Source organism: Pseudorca crassidens, chromosome 6 (genome assembly GCF_039906515.1).
Source record: "Pseudorca crassidens isolate mPseCra1 chromosome 6, mPseCra1.hap1, whole genome shotgun sequence".
Taxonomy (NCBI): domain Eukaryota; kingdom Metazoa; phylum Chordata; class Mammalia; order Artiodactyla; family Delphinidae; genus Pseudorca; species Pseudorca crassidens.
This window is the reverse complement of record NC_090301.1, coordinates 12435944-12458027: the sequence shown is the minus strand read 5'-3', so window position 1 is coordinate 12458027 and position 22084 is coordinate 12435944. Positions and strand designations below refer to the sequence as shown.

Here is a 22084-nt window from a genome sequence, read left to right as displayed (position 1 = left end):
AAACTAAACTTATATCTTCCCTAGGCAGTGTTTGACATTTTTGTCTCATTGAATAAGCTTCTCTGACATTCCTAGGACCACCATTGTCTTCTTTCAATGATACCTGAAAGTTTGGCATCCCCGCAGGTCCTCTCAGGTACTATATCTCCCTGAGCAATCTACATCCACGGTTTTAGCTAAACCTATATGCTAGTGGATTTCATATTTACATCTCAGGCCCCGATTCCTTTTTTGAGTTGCAGACTTACATATCCACTCCCCACTGACCATCATCCACCCTGCTTAATCGTATACGACCAGCAATAAAGCAGTCACTAAATCCTGATTTTCATTCCTCTTACCTGTTTTTTAAGCCAACCCACCTTACTCTGTCCATATAACAAAGAATTTATTAAAGCCAACGTGTTTGTTTCCAAGAATTTCAGCAACAGCTACTAAATGCTCCCACTTCTTCTCATCTTTTCTTTTTAATCCTTCACACTGCAGCCAGAATGATTCTTCTCAATATAAATGTGATTCTATCACACTCCTTTTAAAAAGTGGACTTCCAGTTCCTTCTCGTATAAGGTCCAAACCTGTGTTGGTTTACAAGTCCTTTCATTATCTGGTGTTTTCTTACCCTACCAGCACTGCTAGAGTCAACATTCTCCCCTTTATATTCTGAGCAATCACTGTGCTGAACATATTTAACTTTTATATTATGTGTGGCCATTTTCTCTTGCCAGGATTCAGCCCACTCACCTATCCCCCCACCAAGTTAAATAGTGCCTACTTCTATAACCAACTTTCCTGCCCAACATATGCCCACCACTGCCACCAGGAGCATGAGGTAAGGTGCTCTACTATGTACGCTTTAGAATCTTACACTTCCTCTAGCACAGCATGGTATACACTTCCATTTCCTTTATTTATTGTTTCATTTTTATTTTTTCCTGCACTAGGACTGTGATCTCTATGAATATTAAGGGATGTTTTAGCCACATTCATTATGTTTCTTTGGTACACAGCATAGAATCTGGTATACAGCAAGTGTCTAATTATTATTTATAAATAGAGAAATAACATGGAAATATGCCAATCAAGTTCTGAAACAACTGGTGTTCAACTAATTCTGAGATACGATTGGAAAAGTCAAGGCTGGAAAAAAGGATTGACTCAGATTATGACAAATGTTAAGCCTCAAAAGGTTTTTCTTCTAAATTATATTTCAAACTTATTTTGTTAGCAAGAAGAAAACAAAGCATACCTGTAAGCAGGAAAATGATGTGGACAGATCTCGGCTTTTAGAAAGCGCTGGGGTGACAATGTACAGAATGGATTGGAAGGGATACCAGTGAGGCATCTATTAAAAAGCTGAAACGACAGACTGTGAACGAATGTCATGGCAACAAGAACGTAAGGGAGAAAAATTATTTGGGAGGCATTTAGGGATAGAACTGACGGCTCTAGGGTATCATCTGGATGGTGGAGGGCAAGGGGAAAAGGCTGTTCTAAAGATAAACTTAAGTCTCCAAAACATAGTTGATAGAAGGGACACAGGAGAGCAAGGTCATTCCAAGAAAGAACAAGATGAAAATTGATTAGGTCCTTTTTATACTTGTTGAATTTGAGAGATACTGGAGAGGTAATTAGAAACATAGGATTGAAATGCAGAAGACAAAGAACAAGGAAATGTAAACAACATGCATTTGGGTTTTATCTGTAGAGAAGTGAAGGTTGTAGTTACATCATATGAAAAGAACAAGAAAAGGAGAGGGACAGTTACTTGGGGGGAGTTCCTACACATGGGACAAGCAGGAGAGAAACAGGTGAAAAAGCAAGAGAAGGAATAATGGTAGATACAGGAGGAGGCACTGTCATTTAACCACACTAAAGCGAATTTCAGATACGCATTGATCTTGATTATTTCAAGGGGATGGGATAACATAAGGATAAAACTGCAATCTTTGGTTTTAAAATCAGCAGATAATTGGTGACTTTGAGACCCCAGTTTGAATTATGTTTACCATTTGAAATGGCTACAATGGGCTGAGAATAAGTAAAAGGTGAGAGAACTGAAGCAGCAAGTATAGCCTACCCTTCCCATATTTGTGGTGACAAAGGAAAGAAAAGAGATGCAAGTAAGACCAAGGGAAGACTTTTAAAAACATTTGAAAGCGGAGATAGATCACACTTGGAGGCTAAAGGGAAACACCCAGTGGAGCCGGCAATCATGTCGATGCATAAAGTAAGGGATAATTTCAGAGGCCAGATCACAATGAAAAGAGGGATGGACCTGAATCCCAGGTAGAAGTAATGAGTCTTCCATGGGGAAGAGAGCAAAATAATTAAATCTGTAGGTAAATGTTGTAGGACTTGAAGTAAAAGTGGGAGGCAGAAAAAGCTTCCTGAGACTAAGGTTGAGTAGAACGTTGACACAGATGAGAATGGAGCATTCCAGGGAGAGTGATTAATGCCAGGCGAAACATAGGTGCAGGAAGCATCACATGGAACATGATAATTAGAAGTGGTTTAGCGTGGTTGCTGATGATGTGCAAGATAGATTGTGCAAGAGATAACACAGGAAAGGAAGGTGGGGATCAAATTATAATGGAGATATTGAGAAACATGTACTTCAGTCTCTTGCAGGTCAAAGGGAATTGTTGAAGAGGTTTAGGCAAGGGGGTGATGTGGGAAGTTATATGCTGAGGATAGATGACTCTGGCAGCCATGGGGAGAAGGGATTGTATAGGTCCAGGGGAGACACATACCCAACTTCAAATCTGCATAGTAGTCTAACATGAAGTAGTACAGGATGGAGAGGATACAGGAGAGTCGATACGTATTTGAAGAAAAAACATTCTACAATACGTTGGGTTTTAAGAAAAATGAGGAAACAAAGAAAATAAGTTTTTATTTTGCATGGTTGATCAGAATTTGATTTCACATACTAAAGGAATAAGGAAATAAAGCAGATCTTAGAAAGGAAAGTGAGTTCAGTTTTGAGAATGTTGGATTGAAGGGTTTTGTCTGACTTTTGGGTGGGGGTGGGATTGAATGAGATCAGCTATTGGTTGGAGTAATTCAGACTGGGAATCAAATGGGATCTGATGGATCTTTAACCTCTCTCTTGTTATACTCTCTGTGGCTAATCACAACAGGGACGTAGGAATTGAATTGGTGAACCTGAACCCAGAGGCTTCAGGAACTCCACAGAAACAGAGGGTTAGCAGTGCCTTGGGAAGGTAGCTAGTAGAAAAGAAGGTCTCAATTTCATAATATGTTGCCAAAGTAGCCTAATACTAAAACCTACCTGTCATGATGTGATCCAGGCAAAGCAGGATGTTCTGTCCCTTGCATTTCCACATGCCCTCCTTATGCTACTCTGTGACTGTCATATTAATCTGGTTGCAACTGCACACACATTTTGGGAATGGATGACTACTGTCATGAATTGGCTTTTATGCCGTATTTCTCTCCCCATACCACCCCCCTGCCTTGACCCCTGCAGATTGAATTTCTTCCAAGTCAATGAGAACCCTACAGTGGATCTTCAGACAGAGGATATGATTTACTTGGAGCATAGGTATTGCACAGGAAAGTAAGCTCTTTTCCATTTTAAACACAGGTATTATTTTGCTCTAGAAAAACTCAAGGCAATTTATTATGTGGTTTTTTTTTTCTTCTTCTAGGCACCCATCTCTCTATACCTCAAGTAGCATTTCCAGTGGGAATTTCAGAGATCCTAACTTGCAGCCAAAGAGTGGTTTTTCATTAGAAGGATAGGAATCCCTGAAAGGTTATGGGTTGTGGAGGACTAAAGAACAAGAAAGGATCACATGGCTGAAGTAAGACTTTCCCAGGAAAATGTTCCAGGTCACTAAACAGAATGGAATTCATTCCTGGTTTAAACTCTTTGCCTCAAGGTTTTATTATCTTTGTAATTAAAATAATAATAAAAAAGGAAATCTCAATGAAGATATTGTCAGAATTTGTTAGCAAGATGATGAAGCCAAGTTCATCTATGCTTCTACCTGCTTTAATGTAAAATTTAACTTATGTATTCAAAGAATATCGTTATTTTATATTAAGTATGAAATTTTACAAACTTAAAGCACAATAACTGTAATTCTGGCAAGGGCTAAACTTGATCATTGCCAAATACTTTCCACTCTAACCTCATTTCTTTTTGGTTGAAATTAGTACAAATGCTTTCCCTCTAAGGGTCAGGGGTTTCTCTGCTCAGAGGTGAGGTGACTTTCTAAAAAGATAATTTGAAGTCTAAGCCACTTTTCAGTCATAAGCACAAAAAACAATAACCCTATTTAACCTTGAGACCATTGAAATTCTTGAACTTTAAACACAAAGATTCATGGAATGAGAATTAATTTATTTTTCAGGTAAAATTTTTAAAGTTTTAAGAATGGCTTAAAATTATATTGGAGTATTAGACATAGTCAAGATAATTGAGTAATTTTAAACAGTTTATAGTGATTGACATATACACATATTTAGAAAAACTCTGTGTGAAACAGATATTTTAGTAGATCAAAATTTTGATACAGTTAAGAATAAAAATACTAAATTGGACTAGTAGCCTTCATTAAATTATTTTATACATGTGCAAAGCTTTATAAGACAAATCACTTTACAAACCTTATCCTGAAATCAGAAGTCTCCTACTGCACTTCTAGTCTGCATATTGCTCCCCAGAAATAACTACTGACAATTCCTTTAACAGTTTACTATTTCATCCACCTCCTTATTTCTAAATAATAAGCTTTTCCTGTTAGCTCTTGATTTATACTTCTTAGACATCATCTAATAGCTTTCTATTGGAAAACAAGAAGCATTCTTACATCCCCATGCCCTGCATCCTTTTCTTTACATCCTCCAATGCAATTATATCATACTTTTATTTTGATGGTTTTAAGCATGATTGACTTTGTTTTTCCTGCAGCTAACAACTGCATCTTTTTTATTAGCTTTTATGATTTTCTGTCATTACCATTAATGCTTTCCAAGCTCTCCATGTGCATTAAAAGACTCTCGAATACTCTTTGTCACGTGGTCAAGCACTTCAGGGAGCCAGCAATGCAACTGTTTTACTTTTTTTCCTTTCAGCTTCTTCCTTGAGTCCTCTGTTCCTGTCCAATCTGGAAGTTGTGCTCTATGCCTGCTTCTCAGTTGCTGTCCTGTGACTTCGTTTATTCTGGATCTTCATATGTTTGGTGTCTTCCCCTTTCATGCTTTTCTTCCCTGTTTTGGTAGCATACATCCTCTGCTCAGTGGGGTCCACACACGCCTTCTGATCCAAAGATTTTCATCCATAGTTTATGATAAGAACAAAACTCACTAGTAAGCATTTGAAAGCTTTTATAATAATTTGAAATTGCTACTCCATTCACACTTTTACTCCAGCTGTAGACCTGTTCAGATATCCTTGAACAAAATGGCAAGGCACCTAAGAGACAGGTGCAGTAAGACCAAGTCACATGGGGTGGTATTTTAAGTTAGCCAATGTTAATCGAGAAGTGTATACAAATCTGAAAAAAAAAAAGTATTAATGTTAAGTTGTTACTTTACAATAATTTTAATTTAAATAAGCCTTTTCTAAATATACAGCTTATCTTTTGTTTTTGCGGTACGCGGGCCTCTCACTTTTGTGGCCTCTCCCTTTGCGGAGCACAGGTTCCTGACGCGCAGGCTCAGCGGCCATGGCTCACGGGCCCAGCCGCTCCGAGGCATGTGGGATCTTCCCGCACCGGGGCACGAATCCGTGTCCCCTGCATCGGCAGGCAGACTCTCAACCACTGAGCCACCAGGGAAACCCTACAGCTTATCTTTTTTTTTTTTTTTTTAACATCTTTATTGGAGTATAATTGCTTTACAATGGTGTGTTAGTTTCTGCTTTACAACAAAATGAATCAGTTATATATATACATATGTTCCCATATCTCTTCCCTCTTGCGTCTCCCTCCCTCCCACCCTCCGTATCCCACCCCTCCAAGCTTATCTTTTAAATAAGGGTGGAAAACTTTGTATTATTTCAGTGGTAAAATACTGAAGGTGAAATAAGCTTCATTAGATTTCTTGTTGAGAAGAGCCATGACTTTTCTGAACGTGACAGCAGAAGTTATCCAAGAGAAGAGAGGGAAGGAATTCCAAAGAAATGAAGACCAGAAGAGTTCATGCTAGCTTGCTCACAAGTATGTGTTGAATTTGTTCTTTTTAAGTAATAACTGATGGTGTGTGCAAAATCACACTGTGCTAGGTGCACAGATGTACCAGCTAATGAAGTAATAAAGTTCTCAATGATTAAGCATCGTTTCCATAAAAGGTATAAAGAAATATACTTAAAATTAAATGTTGTGTGAGGAAGGTAGAGGACCACTTGACAATTGCACCACAGGGCAACATATTCAGGAACCGGGACATCCATAGCATAAAAGCTCAACACAGAACAAATCAAGTTAGCAAGCAGTTTTTATTGCAAGTTGACACATGTTGATACAATGCTAAGGCAGTAATTATTTTAGAGTATGTGAAATTTAGCTATGCTGGTGCTATAAGGGAAGGTTTTTATTGCAAAAAAAGAAAAATGCAACTAAGTCTGGACACTAGAATACAAACTATAAAATAACTCATTGTCTATTAATGTGTCTATCAGTGACCCAGTATTCTTCATCAAGAAATTCTTACTGTCAGGGCTTCCCTGGTGGCACAGTGGTTAAGAATACGCCTGCCAATGCAGGGAACACGGGTTTGAGCCCTGGTCTGGGAAGATCCCACATGCTGTGGAGCAACTAAGCCCATGCGCCACAACTACTGAGCCTGTGCTCTAGAGTCTGCCAGCCACAACTACTGAACCCGTGTGCCACAACTACTGAAGCCTGAACGCCTAGAGCCTGTGCTCCACAACAAGAGGAGCCACTGCAATGAGAAGCCCATGTGCTGCTAAGAAGAGAAGCCCCTACTCGCTGCAACTAGAGAAAGCCCACACACAGCAATGAAGACCCAACACAGCCAAAAATTAATTAATTAAAAAAAAAAAAGAAATTCTTACTGTCAAACAAATGTCAGCTAGATTATATGGTATGAATTATGTAAAGACTAATGCACAATATTAAATTTTAGCCTATTGAGCTAATTATAGAGATAATAATGAGACTGATTATAAGCAGTTTCTTTGCATGGCGAAATACAGTGGTTTCAAGGGAAAAACTTCTGTTTAGACTAATTGAACACTTGGTTTTATTGCAAAATAAGAAAATAGTTGAGGCCCCAAAATTTGAAGATATAAACTGGACAGTCAGACTTGCTTATTTATTTGATCTCATTAGTATTTTTAATCACCTTAATACTCTGATGTGAGGGAGGAATGTAACATGCTTTATAATGGCAGATCAGCTTAGAGAATTTTTGTAGGTTGTTAAAATATATTTTATATATTTGGAAAAAGTTATCACTGAATACCTTTGTTCATAAATTTGATAAAACATTTTTACCATATATATATGTATATATATTCAAATAATAGTCTATTCAAGGAGGCAGAATCCTTTCTTTCACTGAAAGATAATTTAAACTTACTTAAAACGTTACAGGACAGATTGTTGGAACTAGCAATTGGTAAAAAATTTAAGATGAATGTTGAAAATATAGCATAATGTGCTTCATTTTAAATAAATGATGCAACTGAATATCCTTAGCATGCCAGAATTGCTTTGAAATCTCTTCTTCCTTTCTCTCACACATTTTGGGAGACTAGTTTTACTCCAACAAATGCAATTAAAGCAAAAGATAGAAATATTTTAGCTATACATTATACCCGGTGATACTGTTGTCATGAATCCAACCTACAATGGATAAATTAACAAGCAAAAAGTAAGCATATGTGTGATATTAAAAATGTTAAAAATTGATAAAAACTTGGTTTGTTAAACTATGTATATATGTGTGTCTAAAAGAGGGAATAACTATCTCACTAATAACATTTTTTAAGGCACAAATGTGGAATAACTAAAATTTTCTAGTGTAATAAAAACAATCAATTTAATGTCTATACACTCATTTTTAATGATAAACATGTACAGATTTTATATTTCTTTTTTTTTCCTTATGTTAAATTGGTTCAGATCACATTTATTGAAATGCAATTTAATGTTTGCTGGATCAAATAGAATTTGGACTTTTTAATTGTTTCTAGTAATTCATCTTTAATCGTACTGCACAAAGGAATGTTGTATGTGAAGCACTGCTGTAATAATTTTGGAGGAAAGGATGAAGGGTGATAGCTATATTGGTAGGATAGAGGAATGGCAGGGGAGAAGTCCATGGGATTGAATGAATTTTTGGAGACGTTGCTTGCCTGAAAATAGCTCTGTTCTACCTTCATACCTTCTCGATAGTTTGTCTAGGTATAGAATTCAAGGAGGAAATGATTCTTCTTCAGGATTTTTAAGTGATTGCTTTATATATTCATTCAGTCTTCTTACTTCCAGTGCTGGTCTTAAGGAATCTAAAGACCCTGATTCTGAGCTTATATATGCCCCTGATTCATTTGTTCTTTCTTCCTCCCTCCCTCCCTCCTTCCATTCCTCTCTCTCTTTCTTTCCTTCCTCCTTTCCTTCCTTCCTTTTTCCATCCTTCCTCCTTTCCTTCCTTCCTTCTTTCCTTCCTTCCCTCCTTCCTTCCTTCCTTCCTTCCTTCCTTCCTTCCTTTCTTTCTTTCTTTCTTTCTTTCTTTCTTTCTTTCTTTCTTTCTTTCTCTCTCTCTTTCTCTCTCTCTCTCCCTCCCTCCCTCCCTCCCTCCCTCTCTCTCTCTCTCTCTCTCACTCTCTCTTTCTTTCCTTCTTTCTAAATTTTTAGAATCTTCCCTGTCACTGGCATTCTGAAATTTCACAATGTTATGAATTGGTGTGGTGGTGTGGGCTCCATTTCACTCACTGTACCAGTCAGTTGGTAAATCTTTTCAATCTGGCAATACATGTTCTTTATGGTTTTTATTTCCCTGTTTGGATCTTTTACATTGTGAACTCTCACCATATACATGATGTTCTTCAGCTATTCGATTATTTAAGAGTTAGAGACTTTAAAAAAGATGATTAGGTAGTTTTTAAAAACTCTCAGCACACTAGCAACACAGTGGAATTTCCTAAATCTGATAAAGGATATCTATTAAAAACCTAAGAAAATACAATACTCATTAATCAAATATGGGAAACATCTCCCTTGATACTGAGATTGAAGCAAGGACACCCATTGTCACTACTTCTATTCAAAATGAACTACCTGTTCTAGGCAGTGCAGAAAGGCAAGAATTAGAAACAAAAGTAATAAGAATTAGAAGAGAAGAAATTAAAACTATGATTATTAATATAGGACATAAACGTGTACGTAAAAAATCCAAATAATCTCCAAACCAATTGCTAGAATTAAGAAGTAAATTTACCAAGGTATTGGATGCAAGGTCAATATAAAAAACAAACAATCAAACAAACAAAACTCCTCAATCTATCTCTATATACCAGTAGCAAAAAAAAAAAAAAAGTGAAATTTAAAATAAAAATCATATTTACCAAAGCATTTTTAAAAATAGCACATAGGAAGAAATCTAAGGAAAAATATGTAAGATTTCACTGGAAACTATAAAACATTATTGTGAGTAATTGAAGAAGACATAAATGGAGTGAAATCCCATATTTGGGGGTTGGTAAACTGAATACTGTGAAGATATTCTAAGGCACTCTGAAAAAAGAACAAATCTAGTAGACTAACAATACTAGGTGTCAAGGATTATTTTAAAGGTATAGTAATTAAAGCAATGTGGCATCAATACAGGTATTGACAAATTAATGCAACAAAACAGAATCCCAAGACAGACTTGTAGACATATGTCACCTGACTTATTACAAAGGCAGCATTGCAGAACAGTGGGATGGGGGGTTGGCACTGATTAAAAATGGTGATGGGTTAATTGAATATTCCTATTGAGAAAAAAATAAATAAATCTTTGCCCTGTACCTCATACTATAAACAAAAATGGAATTATAAACTTTCGGTGAAAACACAATAGGAGCATAAATTGGAAGTCCTAAAATTAACTCAATTTTACATATAGTTGACAGCATGAAAAGCACTTTTGCCTATAATTATTTTTTTTGTTTTTATGAAAACCCTGTAAAGCATATATGGTAGATATTATTATCTACATTCCACCAATAAGGAAAACTAAATTTTAAAGAAATTCAGTTGTTTGCTGACAATTACACGGTCATTAAACGAATAAAGAAGGGTGTCATCCAGTCCAATGCCAATAAGATAAGAGAAAATAGAAAGTCAGCAAGTTCAAGTAATTTACCTAAGTTTATACCCTGTGTTTCAATTTCCTCCTTTGCAATAGGTTAGCAAGGTTATTACAAAATATATAAATAAATAATGTGATCAGTGTGAAAATGGTAGGCACTCAATAAATATCAACCTCTCCTCTTGACCCATCCTGAAGTCCACCGGCCAGTCAGGAATGTAGACCCGACTGGAATGAATGTCTCTAGTGCAGTGCAGCATTCTCTGCTGCCTCTGATAAATGATACTGATAGGGCTCAACGAACTAGTGGAATTGGCCACCTGTGCAATGTGAAACTTGTCACTTATCAAACAGCAAAACGGAAAATTGCTAGAAGGTGACAGGGTATTTTATAGAACAAAATGTTCAAATTTTCAACCCATTTCACAAAGTGTTTTCTTTGTGTGTCTTCATTTCATTTTTGGCGAGTGTGATTTTTTTTTTTTCCCCTGCGTCCTCTGTCATTCTTGCTCTGGCTTAGAATCCAGAGCTGCTCAGCTTCCTCTCCTGACCTCCTAGTGACAGCGTCATCATTGTTCCTGAGACTGTGATTAGGACTCGTGATGGTTGCATGACAAACCTTCCCAGGGGAGGGACACTCACTTGTTCCAGAGCATTTGTTTTACTTCAGTGAACACGACCAAGAATGACTTCAGAACAGAGCTGACTATTACCTGGAAGTGTTGGGTTTTTTAAACAGGAAAAAAAGAAAGAAAGCTTTTTCCCTTAAATAATCAAGTTAATAATTTAAACCCAACACATGAAAATCTTCTGTATACAGATAAACCAAAGGGATTTACTGGAAATGTAGAAATCATAAAATTTCGTTTTTCTTTTTTTAATTAAAGTATAGTTGATTTACAATGCTGTGTGTTTCAGGTGTACAATAAAGTGATATATATATATATATATATATATATATATATATATATATATATATATATATATTCTTTTTCAGATTCTTTTCCCTGATAGGTTATTACAAAATATTGAGTATGGTTCCCTGTGCTATACAGTAAGCCCTTGTTGGCTATCTATATAAAATCACAAAATTTAAAGACTGGGAATAATTTTAAGAAATCTCTAGTTCAAGGTTGCAAACTCAAATGCCTATAGGAGCCAAACAAGTCACATGAGTGAAGCCAGCTATGTGACAATCACAGTCTCCTAGAGCTGGTGAGGATGCCTGCTAGTGGCCTACATTATACCCAGTGTAGCCTTATTCCTTATTAGCAGAAATCCTATTTTGTTCAAAATGGCTCTTTGCCCAGTTAAAATACTCACCTTGGTAGAATCCCTTGCAGCCCGTGGTGGTCAGATGACACAGTTATAGCAATGAGATACAAGTGGAAGTCTACAGGGTAAAACCACTCGGAAAACTGTTGTTTTTTCCGAACAGGAAGGACAGCCCCAGCAGGCACAAGACTTTTATCATTTGTCTTGCTTTCTGTCTAGAACATGGTCATAATGCCTGGACAGAGAGTAGCCATCTTGTGGCCATGGAAACAAAAGCCATGCACTAAAGGTGGTGATGCAGGAACCAACTCAGTCAACAAATATGTTTTGAGTATTTACCCTGTGGCAAGCACGGAGGACCAACAGGGCTTTATTCTCATGGGCTTTAAATTCTAAAGGGGAATGAGATACAGACAGGAAGGATGCCGGCTACTAGTAAGTTCTATGAAGAACAAAGTGAGAACAAGGTAAGAGGGTAGAAATCGGTGCAAGTCTGATATTAATTTAGATAGGAGAGTGGGAAAAAGTCTCTCTGATAGAGCAATATTTGAATTATAGTCTTTTATAAGAGGTAACTGGAAGGAAACAGGGCCGTGTTACTGTTAGCTCTGAGGAAAAAAGGGGTCGTTGGCTCGCTATGTTTGAGAAACCTTGAAAAAAATATTCTCTTCTTGGTGAGTTATATTGTGCAGTAGCGCATTAAAGGTTCTAGGTAGTCCTGAGGTAAATAAACATATTTAACTTCGCCTAATCCAGAATTCCCCAGATTCGTTTGACTTGGAACATTTTGTTGGAGTTTGTCCTATCAATCACCTCTGGGAAAGTTCCAAATCATAGTCTTGGGAAATGCTGGCTGTAATTGCCTTAGGATGGAAACAATTAACTATTGCTGAAGCCATGAGAGAATTAACTGAAACTGACCCCATTTGTTTTTTAAGTTCTCATAAATAAACATTTTTATTCAAATAAAGTTAAGAGCCCCAGATCATGGTGTTCTGTTATTTAGCAAGCAAAAATAAGCAAACAAAGAAGAAAAACTTATAAACAAGGGGCTAGTGATACTGCAGTAAAAGTAAGAATTGTAGGGAATTTACCATCGTTAAAAAAAAAAAAAAGAAAAACTTACAAAAATCTAACTTTTCAGGGAGAAAAGTGCTCTTCCATATTTGTCACCAAATACCCTATTTCCTTTTCCCACATTGCATTTCTCTTTTGCCCCATGTTTCAGTTTCAAGGTATTTATTTTGCCTCTTTTTTTTTACTGTGCTGTGTGGTTCATGACGGCAGAGACTGAATCTTGTTCAACTTTCACTTCTAAAAGTGTATTATAGGACATGGCTCATGTTAGGTGCTATGTTAATAGACAAGGTCATTCAGAATGAATATTACATTATTGTGCTCAGTCACTTCACACTTGTGCTCATTGTTTAAAGTCAGTCCAGGAGATAGATTCATTGAAAATATTGCCTCTTCTTACCTTATTTCTCAATATCATATCCTTCCCCTGCCATCAGAGCAGGTTCAAAGTTCCTACACAATCTGAGTACACTACATCCATTAGGTCAAAATATTTTAACATGCTAACAGTCGTTTGAGCCGTACAACAAGATGGATAAACAAGTCGATTTCTTAGGAGGCCTTTGCCAGCCAATCCATCCAATGTTCAGCTCTGATTATATTTTAGAACTCAGGGAAGATTTAAAAAATAACAGTAACTGGATTGCTTCCCAAACCAGTTAATTCACTTTTGTTTTTCTTTTGGTGAATCATCTGTGGGTTTTTATTAAAACTCACCATCAAATTTACATATGTCACAAGTGTTGGGAACCACTTTGTACTGGTCAAAGTAACTGAAAGCTTAGGGACCATCTGAGTGCAAGTAGTGAAATGAAGGAGCATAGGGGTGGGATAACATTCAACATGGTATGCAAATGGACATCCACCAGGTAGAAGGATGTGTTAGCCTGGCCTTGGTAAGTTCACATCAAACAATAGCACCATCTTTATTCAAGAGACCTTCCAGTACAAGTCAGCTGACACAGACTCTGGAAATGCTTTCATCCTTTTGCAAAGAAACTGTCCGAAGATCCTCATGAATCTAAAAACCAATGTGACATTCACATCCATACTAAAGACAAGATTTGAAAGAGGTGGGCATGCTAGTATATTACAATGCTGCTCTGAAAGTCATCTAAAACACTCTGTGTCCTACAGACAAGAAAAGGAATAATGAGCATCTGTACATGCCTTATTTCAATGTAAAAGTGGAGTGTTGGATTTTGCTGACTGTATATCTACAAGCTTCTATTCAGAGCCCAGCTGCTACAATTAGTAGCTCAGCTGACAATCCTTGGCCAATCATGTATTTTCACCTACCCAATATCATCGTTGCATTTTACCCCTTGCTTAACCACGGTTCACTAATACAGGCAAGAGAAGTTTCCTGTTAACTCAAAGAATGTTTTATACAAAATATTCCCCAAAGGCATTCTCTTTGATTTCTACATCCATCAGTCAATCTCTGAATGTCTACTGAAAATATAGAGTAGGACTTCATTAACTTTAAATGATTCTATTTCATATATGATATACTCAAATAGACTAAATTCTTCCAGGGTGGCCAGCATATCTTAAATAATACACTTCCATTGTTGAAAAGTCATGGCAGAATGCTGGCATTTTGTTGTGAAGCTGAAACTAACATACCATTGTAAAGCAATTATGCTCCAATAAAGATGTTTAAAAAATAAATAAATAAAAATAAAACTGTACCCCACTAAGTTCTCGGGCAGCACCTCTTGCCCACCCACTTGTAAACCTCACAAGCGTCTATTCTAATAAATCACTTCTTATCTATCAAAAAAAAAAAAAAAAAAAAAAAGAATGGGGAAGGTCCTATCATGCATGACAGGCACAGGGGAAAGATCAATAAATCTGACTACATAAAAGTTAAAATTTCTCTATGATGAAATTCACTATAAATAAAGTCAAAGGACAGTATGGGAAAATCCTTGCCATGTGTTTGAAAAACAGAGGTCTAATAGTCTTAGTATGTAGATATATTTTAAAAAATCAATTTTTAAAATAAAGAAAACTTAGATTGGAAAAAATGGCTTAAAAATAGAAGCATATAATTCACACAGGAAAACACAAGTAGCCCACAAAGCAAAATTTCAAGCTCATTGGTAGTTAAATATAAAATACTAAGAACAAAATACTAATTTTAGCCCCTCAGGTGGTCAATGATGAAAAAAGAAAGATTATCCTAGGGTAGGTAAAGGTGTATAATTTCTATTTTGTCTCTAAACGTGTTACTTATATATATTGCTTTTAAAATATTCAAAAATTATGAAACAGTTGTGAAATGTATGGGTTTTTATGGGAAAAGGGGACTAAAAATCAACACTTTTGACATTAAAAAGTAGTGTTTGTTTGCATCTATATAACCTGTCTGATCATACCAAGAAAAATAGCTTGTTGAATACAATAGCAAGAACTGTACATCTTCCAATGAATACTGGTTGTGTGTGTAGCCACAGGATAATAGAATCGAAGTGAATAATAATCATACCTAGGAAATGATATTTCTTTTCAATATGTACTCAGGGACTATCATAGCAGCACAAAGCTGGATTTTAATTTTCTTATTCCTTTACATTTATTCCCAGTGACAAAATCTTCTGATTACCATGGCTTTCTAATGCATTTTAAGATCCCCTTCAATACTCGACTTTTTTAGATGTTTGCCTATAATCAGATATTTACTCTTCCAGATCAACCTTAGAATCATTTTATCATATTCTAGAAAGAAGGAAGATTTTTATTAGGACTGAATTACATTTATATATTAATTCAAAGAAAATTGACATCTTTGGAAAACAACTCTCCGTATTTCAATTCTTATTTTATGTGCTTCAATAACTTTTTTATAATTTTATTCATGAACGTACCACGTATGCCTTGGTTATTCTTAAGCATTTCATTTTTTGTTTCTACTATATTTAACTGATTATAATCAAAATGGGATTAAAAAGTTTTGTAAATTAAATTTTAAATGACTTCCTTGCTGAACTCAGTTCTAACACCCCTCCCTCCACCCAATTGGTTATCTTGTGGTCTGTATATATACAGTCAAAAAATTAAATATTGACAGTTTTGCCTCCTTTCTTCTCATGATTACACCGCTTTTTTGTTGTTGTTGCTGTTGTTTCCGAATGGACGAACAGGCTCTTGAGAGAAAATGCTAAATGTAATGGTGATATTGGCATTCATGTCTTGTTTTTTATTTTAAATAAAATCCTTCTACTGTGCTGCAAATCACTGGTTGAATTTGATTATTCCTATCCTATTAAGAAAATATACATGACCATTTCAAAAAATGTTTTCCACGTGAAACATTCTAACAATGTCACGAAATTTATCAAATGTCTTTAATAACTATCAAGTGAGTTGCCTGTTTTTTTTTTCTTTTTAATCTGTTAATAGGACAAATTATGTAAGTAGATAAACTGATTTCCTAATATTAAAACTTATTTTGCGGTACGCGGGCCTCTCACTGTTGTGGCCTCTCCCATTGCGGAGCACAGGCTCCGGACGCGCAGGATCAGCGGCCATGGCTCACGGGCCCAGCCGCTCCGCGGATCGTGGGATCTTCCCGGACCGGGGCACGAACCTGTGTCCGCTGCATCAGCAGGAGGACTCTCAACCACTGCGCCACCAGGGCAGCCTTTTTTTGCATTCTTGAATGTACTTTACGTAGTCATGTTTTATGCTTTTTAATGTGACTGTATTAAAATTGCTATAGATGTTAATCATAGAATATATGTTCTTTGCATTGTTTCCTTTCTACAGCACTCTTTAAATGCTGCAGAGGGTGTTGTCCAGAATTCTTAAACGTTTTTTGATGACACTTGTAATGAAACTTACTGAGGCATTGAAAAATTTACCCTGGTAAGACACTAACTTGGCAGTAACATCTTGTTCTAGCAGCAAGTTCCTGTAAGTCTTGATTCATCCTTTTACTCTCTAACCATGCATTTTAGATGGACTCTCCATGGTACAAATTAATGACCTATCTAAGGTAATGAGAGATCTCCTAGACTGAGAGGTACTGTTCAACCGATACTTATATGTTTCTTCCTAATTATCTTGGTAGCTGCCAGCAATGAATTTAAAGGAGAACACATTAGTGCCAGTACTCAATACTGGCATATAAAAACATTTTTATAAACTACTCTGAATGATGAAGAAAAGAAAATTGGCAAACCACCAAGGCATTGTGTTCCAGAGCCAGGAATGTGATTCTGGAATATTTCCACTGTGGTTTTCACTTCAGAGTAATTTGGAAAACAGGCCATAAAATTCTGTGTGGGGATAGGTTATCCAAGGTAACTCCTCTGTCAAATGAGAAAAAATATTAACAATCTTAGACTCATAAGAGAGCATGTGTTACCAGTTATTAAAGCTAATAAGGCAAACAGAAGGTTGTTTCACATTTATATGCATGTGTATTACATATAGGTGTGTATATTGTATATATATGTGTATATATTATATGTGTATAATAATGTGATATATTATTCAGTGGATACAAAGAGACTTTATTTACTTATTCTTAAAATACCCAACCATTAATATGCTAATCGTGTGGGTGAAGAATAAATAACAGCTCAGTCTCACCTAAAAAGCTTGTCTTAATAGAAGCATTAACTGTGTATATTTTGAACTGCTGTGGAAAAGCCTTGCCTGCAAAGACAGAATCAACAGAGTTTAAATGAGAGATGAGGTTTTAAATAAAGAAATTCACAGTTGTATCAATCCAGGACTGTCATTTGTCACCCTAGCTTCTTGGGACCCAACGGTTTGTTTTTAGATGTTCTTATTTATATAATTATGTGTCTTAGAGGCAATCTGAAAGCTGAGGTGAGGTTAAAATGTGGGTTGAAAACTGTGAACTGGTTAGGTGAAAATAAGTGAGGACTTCTGCCAAAGCTGCTTGAAGCAAACTGGTAAAGCAGGGTGAGTTGTCTGTGTTCAGTGTTTCTCTCCTCCTTCAGTGCCCTCCTACCTCTTCATTGGCATCACTACCGAAACTTCAGGTAGTTAAATCCACTCCCAACCTCTTATTACCTTATCAAAATCTTCTCCCAGATTCTTCATTTGGAAAGTAAGATGGGAGTCCGTCTTAATGAGGCTACATCCTAAACAAGCAAAACTGGGCCAGACAGCACTTTAAGGTGACATTAATCATGTCCACACTCTGCAGCAGCCATTGTACTACCTCTGCAAAGTAAATGCATCGTTTTCCTGCAATAAAAAAAAAAAATGTCCTTGCATTTCAATAGGCCTTAAAACCATAAATTAGAAAGATGTAACTAACATGGAGAAAACACAGAGTTAACCCAGCATGTTGACCCGGTTCTGAGTAGGGATGGGTAGTGAGAGTTTGGGGAAGGGGACCATGAGCCAGATCCTTCTAGAATTTCAAATCTTATCACATGTCGATGACTTTATGAACGTATTTTCAAGAGTTTGGATCTACAAGTTTGTTTATTTTCTTTTATTTTTACAAGTTTGATAAAGATGTAGGTCTCTCAAGAACAAAATGACAGTCATAACTCAAAATTGATAGGAATTTTCTCCATCTTCTGGGTAACACTGGCACCTGGCTAAAAGTTCCAAATATCCCAGAAACAAGTGACTTATTCAGAGCTAGAATAAGAAGGCCAATACATTTTGTTGCTTTATTTCACAGGGAAAGAGAACCAAATATTTTACATTGGTTCTTTTCTTGTGTGTTTTCATGAAGGAACAATTATATTTTTCTACCATCTTGAAAATTTTATAACTTTTGGGAAAATTGAAAGACATAACACAAAAGGTGATGTCTTGAAATCATATAATCAAGATGTTCCAACTCAAAAAAAAAGCAATACTCAATCTTTTCTTCTCCCCATTAAAAGTAGAAAAAAATGTTCCTACAACTAGAAAGTATCAGAAACTATTAACAAATGTAAAATGTGGCATGAGGCAGGGAATAACTTGTAAAGAGTTAATGAACTCAAACTAGTTTGGGAGAAGAACATTTTAAGAACATTTTAAGAGGCTTAAGCCACTTAAACAGGAACTGTGAGAATAGCTTGCAAAGGTTCCTTAAAATCGGTTTTAGAAAAATTTGATTTGCAGTCCAGTTGGATAATTGAGAGGAAGAATCAACTAAGCTAAACATGAAAATATTATAAAGTATAGAAAATCGAATTTGAATTCTGAAATTTCCAAATATCATTATTATCCAAATAATACATTATTCATAATGTATTAGATTTGGGGTTGTAACACAAATAAATTTGTTGTTTTATTAAGGCTTATTCCTATAGCATTCATCTTAATTCCCAGTGTCTTTCAACTCCATTTTCTATTTTCATCTTTGTTCGATCAACCTGACATTTGTCTGGCTTATCACTCCAAACATATGTATACCGCAAATATCTGACTGGTTGAAGAATAATGAGAAGAGAGGAAATCTATCCAGTTTGGGATCTCTGACTAAAACATCATTTTGAAGGGCATTCTTCATTCAGGAGCTTTTAGGGAAAAGCACAGTCCTCAGCACAATTCCAGCTGGTTGATTTCTGTTGATGGAGTTCTTCAGAAATTAGATTTGGAAATTCAAGAAAACGGCCACACTACCTAGTGTTCCCCCAAGATCTTCAGAAAAAGCACTTTCATTTTATAATAAGAGAAACCAAAAATAAACTTCCCTACATTCCTATTATTAAGTATTAATTACTACATTTTGGAGGGTATGATGTATGATTGCTATCACAGTAGTGAACTTGCAAGAAGAGAGTGTGAGAAGAAACAGGAGCTGTCCTAAATAATTGAGCAGAGGATATTTATGATGGATATTCTAGCCTAAGACAAATGATAGTTTCTCAAAATGTTAAATATGTGCTCAAACCATGAGAATGTTGAGAAATTTTCTCCAAATGGAGACAGTGGGGCAGAATGGAGAGTAGAGCTGAATTTTCTTTTTCATTTTTCATCTCATTTCATTTTGGGTTACAATTGGGATTTCCCCTGTATAATGCACACTCAAGGGAAATTTCCTCCGACAGACTATAGGCTTTGGACGTGATATTCTTAGAATTAAGTAAGTGCTTAGTGCTAAGCGAGAAGCTGTGCTTCAATATGGAAGCACAGCTTAAAGGGTGCATCCCTTTAAGATAGAATTTATGATTCATCAAGAGACAGGGTCCACTTTCCTCTCCATTTTCTTCTTCACATTTTGAAATCAAACAAGGGTTACAGTAAGACTTCTTTTCCCCTTAATGCAAACGTTGGCTGACAGTGTCGAAGAAAAGCAACTTCTATACTGTGCCAGCAAGCATAGTTGATCCTGTGGGTTTAGGAACCAGACAGACCAGGAGAAACCAACCTCCACACTTTATCAGCTGTGTGACTTTGGACAAATTACTCAACATCTTAGTGACACAGCATTTCATCTGTAGAACGAGAAGAAGAAGAATACTTATCTCACAAGGCTATGGTGAACATTAGTAAAACAACTTGTAGACTAGTGCTTGGCACTAAACTTGGCACACCCTAAGTGATCAATAAAGGTGAGTTACTGTTATTATTGCTATTATAATTATGGAATTTATGTGTGATTTTGATTATTAAAGTCAGAAGATGAGACATATTTTCCCAAATCCCAATTCTCTATTATTGTATGGCTTACCTTTTTCAAGGAACTGAGAATATTTCATAAAAACATTTCTTAGTCCTAAGCAGTTTTTATTTAATTGTGAAATATGAACTTGTTTTTTTTGCAGAGAAATATGATTAAAATTCACTTTATAAACACATTTTATTTTGTTCAGGGCTTAATAACAATCTTTCTAGTGTTATAAATCTCACCTTTAAATTTCAATTTCCAATTTGCATAAAACAATCAAAAAGCGATTATCATAAAGAGCCAATCAACAATATGAACTAAAATTAATCATCTATCACTCAGTTATAAGTGGGTCATAGAAACTTAATCTAAAAGTCTTACATTTCTTTTTATCATTCTGCTATTTTATAGAGCAGTTACAACTAAATTTAGAGTGTCAGCTCTGTAAAATCATTCTCTTAACAAAGAATCTTTGTTGAAGATCTAAATCTTGCACAGGACACCAATAAACTTAGGCAGACATTTTAAAGTATTTTTTCTAATTATAAAATAATAAAGGAGCATAGTGATATCTTTCCCATGCTTCTTTTACAGCAACAGCTACTGTTCAGTTATTTTTAATATACCATCTCTGAATTGCTAGAATCTTTCCAAATCTTTTATCTTCAGGATTTTTGTTAAGAGCATTGACACCACTGAGATGTGTATCTCATTTTTCTTTTCTTGTCTGGGACAGAGAAGGAACATACTACGTTCATTAAAGGGATAAATAAATGGATGGGTGAATGAATGCATGAATGAATGAATGAATGAATTCTCTCTTCAAGTCTGTTAAGTCTCAAAATTGTTGACTTCTTGCCTCTTACCCTCAGTGGCTCCAGAGACAAAAAAATGTCCACGATTGAGAAGAAACAAATGGAGTTTTTTTTTTTTAATTTAATTATTTTTATAATCTACTGAGTTCAGCATTGCCAGCGCTCTTCAGAACATAGCCATTCTCTGTGACCACATTTGCCCAGACTGTTACATCACCCCTCACCTTCTGCTCTCCTAGGGCTGGGCTGTGTTACCTCCCTTTCCTTCCTCTTCCTGAAGGGGGCGCTATTCAGTTCATCCTTCTGTTTTACCATCTCATGATACCCTGTGTTCTCATTCTCAAATTATTCCATGTGGAATAACTCAAAAGGTCTATACATGCAACTCAGAAGGTCTATAGACACAACTCAAAAGTCGCCTACCAGGGAGGTATGTGACTTCATTATTCAGAAGAAAATAGATGTTAACACATCTATTAGCATAAAGTAAATGACTATGTATGGACGTGGAAGACAGATTACAATACAGTCAGCATTTTCTTTTATATGTCTCTCCAGCCTTTAAATATAGTTGTTCTATTTTCTTTACTTACATGTAGATCCCATCCCTCAGCTAGCTGTTATTGTCATCCATATCTTATTTTCTCATGTAGATAAAGGATGGGATCCTAAGGCTTATCTTCTTTTAATAATAATTGAAAGGATTGGGTCTTGGTACTTCACTCTTGGTGCTCTCTAGAGTTCTCCGACACAAAGGAAAAAATAGCCAAGGGGAAAATGAATTCCTTTTTATTGATAATTACTGAGCATTCAGTACCTTTCCTCATGAGGCACTTCCCTGGAAAGCACTGCAGTATCAAGGGACTCAGGCTGAATTTCAAAGGGCTGTTTCCTTCATCCTATTTTTGAATCCAGAATAAGTGGCCTGTGGATAAGGCGGCTCTCAGTCCATTTATACAGCTAGTCACTATAAAGATGGCTGGGCTGGCCTGGGGACCAAGCCACGACCCTACTGCAGGGAGGAAAGAAA

The 22084-nt window shown here is 36.1% G+C and overlaps 1 long non-coding RNA gene across 5 annotated transcripts in view; it reads right to left on the bottom strand.

Moving 5' to 3' along the window:
* The window catches only part of LOC137225748 (uncharacterized), a 183375-nt gene that overhangs the window by 6068 nt on the left and 155223 nt on the right, over positions 1-22084 (bottom strand). The window contains exons 7-9 of one of the 5 annotated variants that reach the window (XR_010944005.1): positions 20000-20066; positions 17692-17868; positions 16720-17307 (exon numbers count right to left, since the gene is read on the bottom strand). The exons of 1 other annotated variant lie outside the window; for it this stretch is intronic. This is a non-coding gene — a long non-coding RNA (uncharacterized lncRNA). Of the gene's footprint in view, positions 1-4348; positions 5526-16719; positions 17308-17691; positions 17869-19999; positions 20067-22084 lie in introns of those variants that run through there. 3 more of the 5 variants (XR_010944002.1, XR_010944003.1, XR_010944001.1) reach the window with 3 other exon arrangements.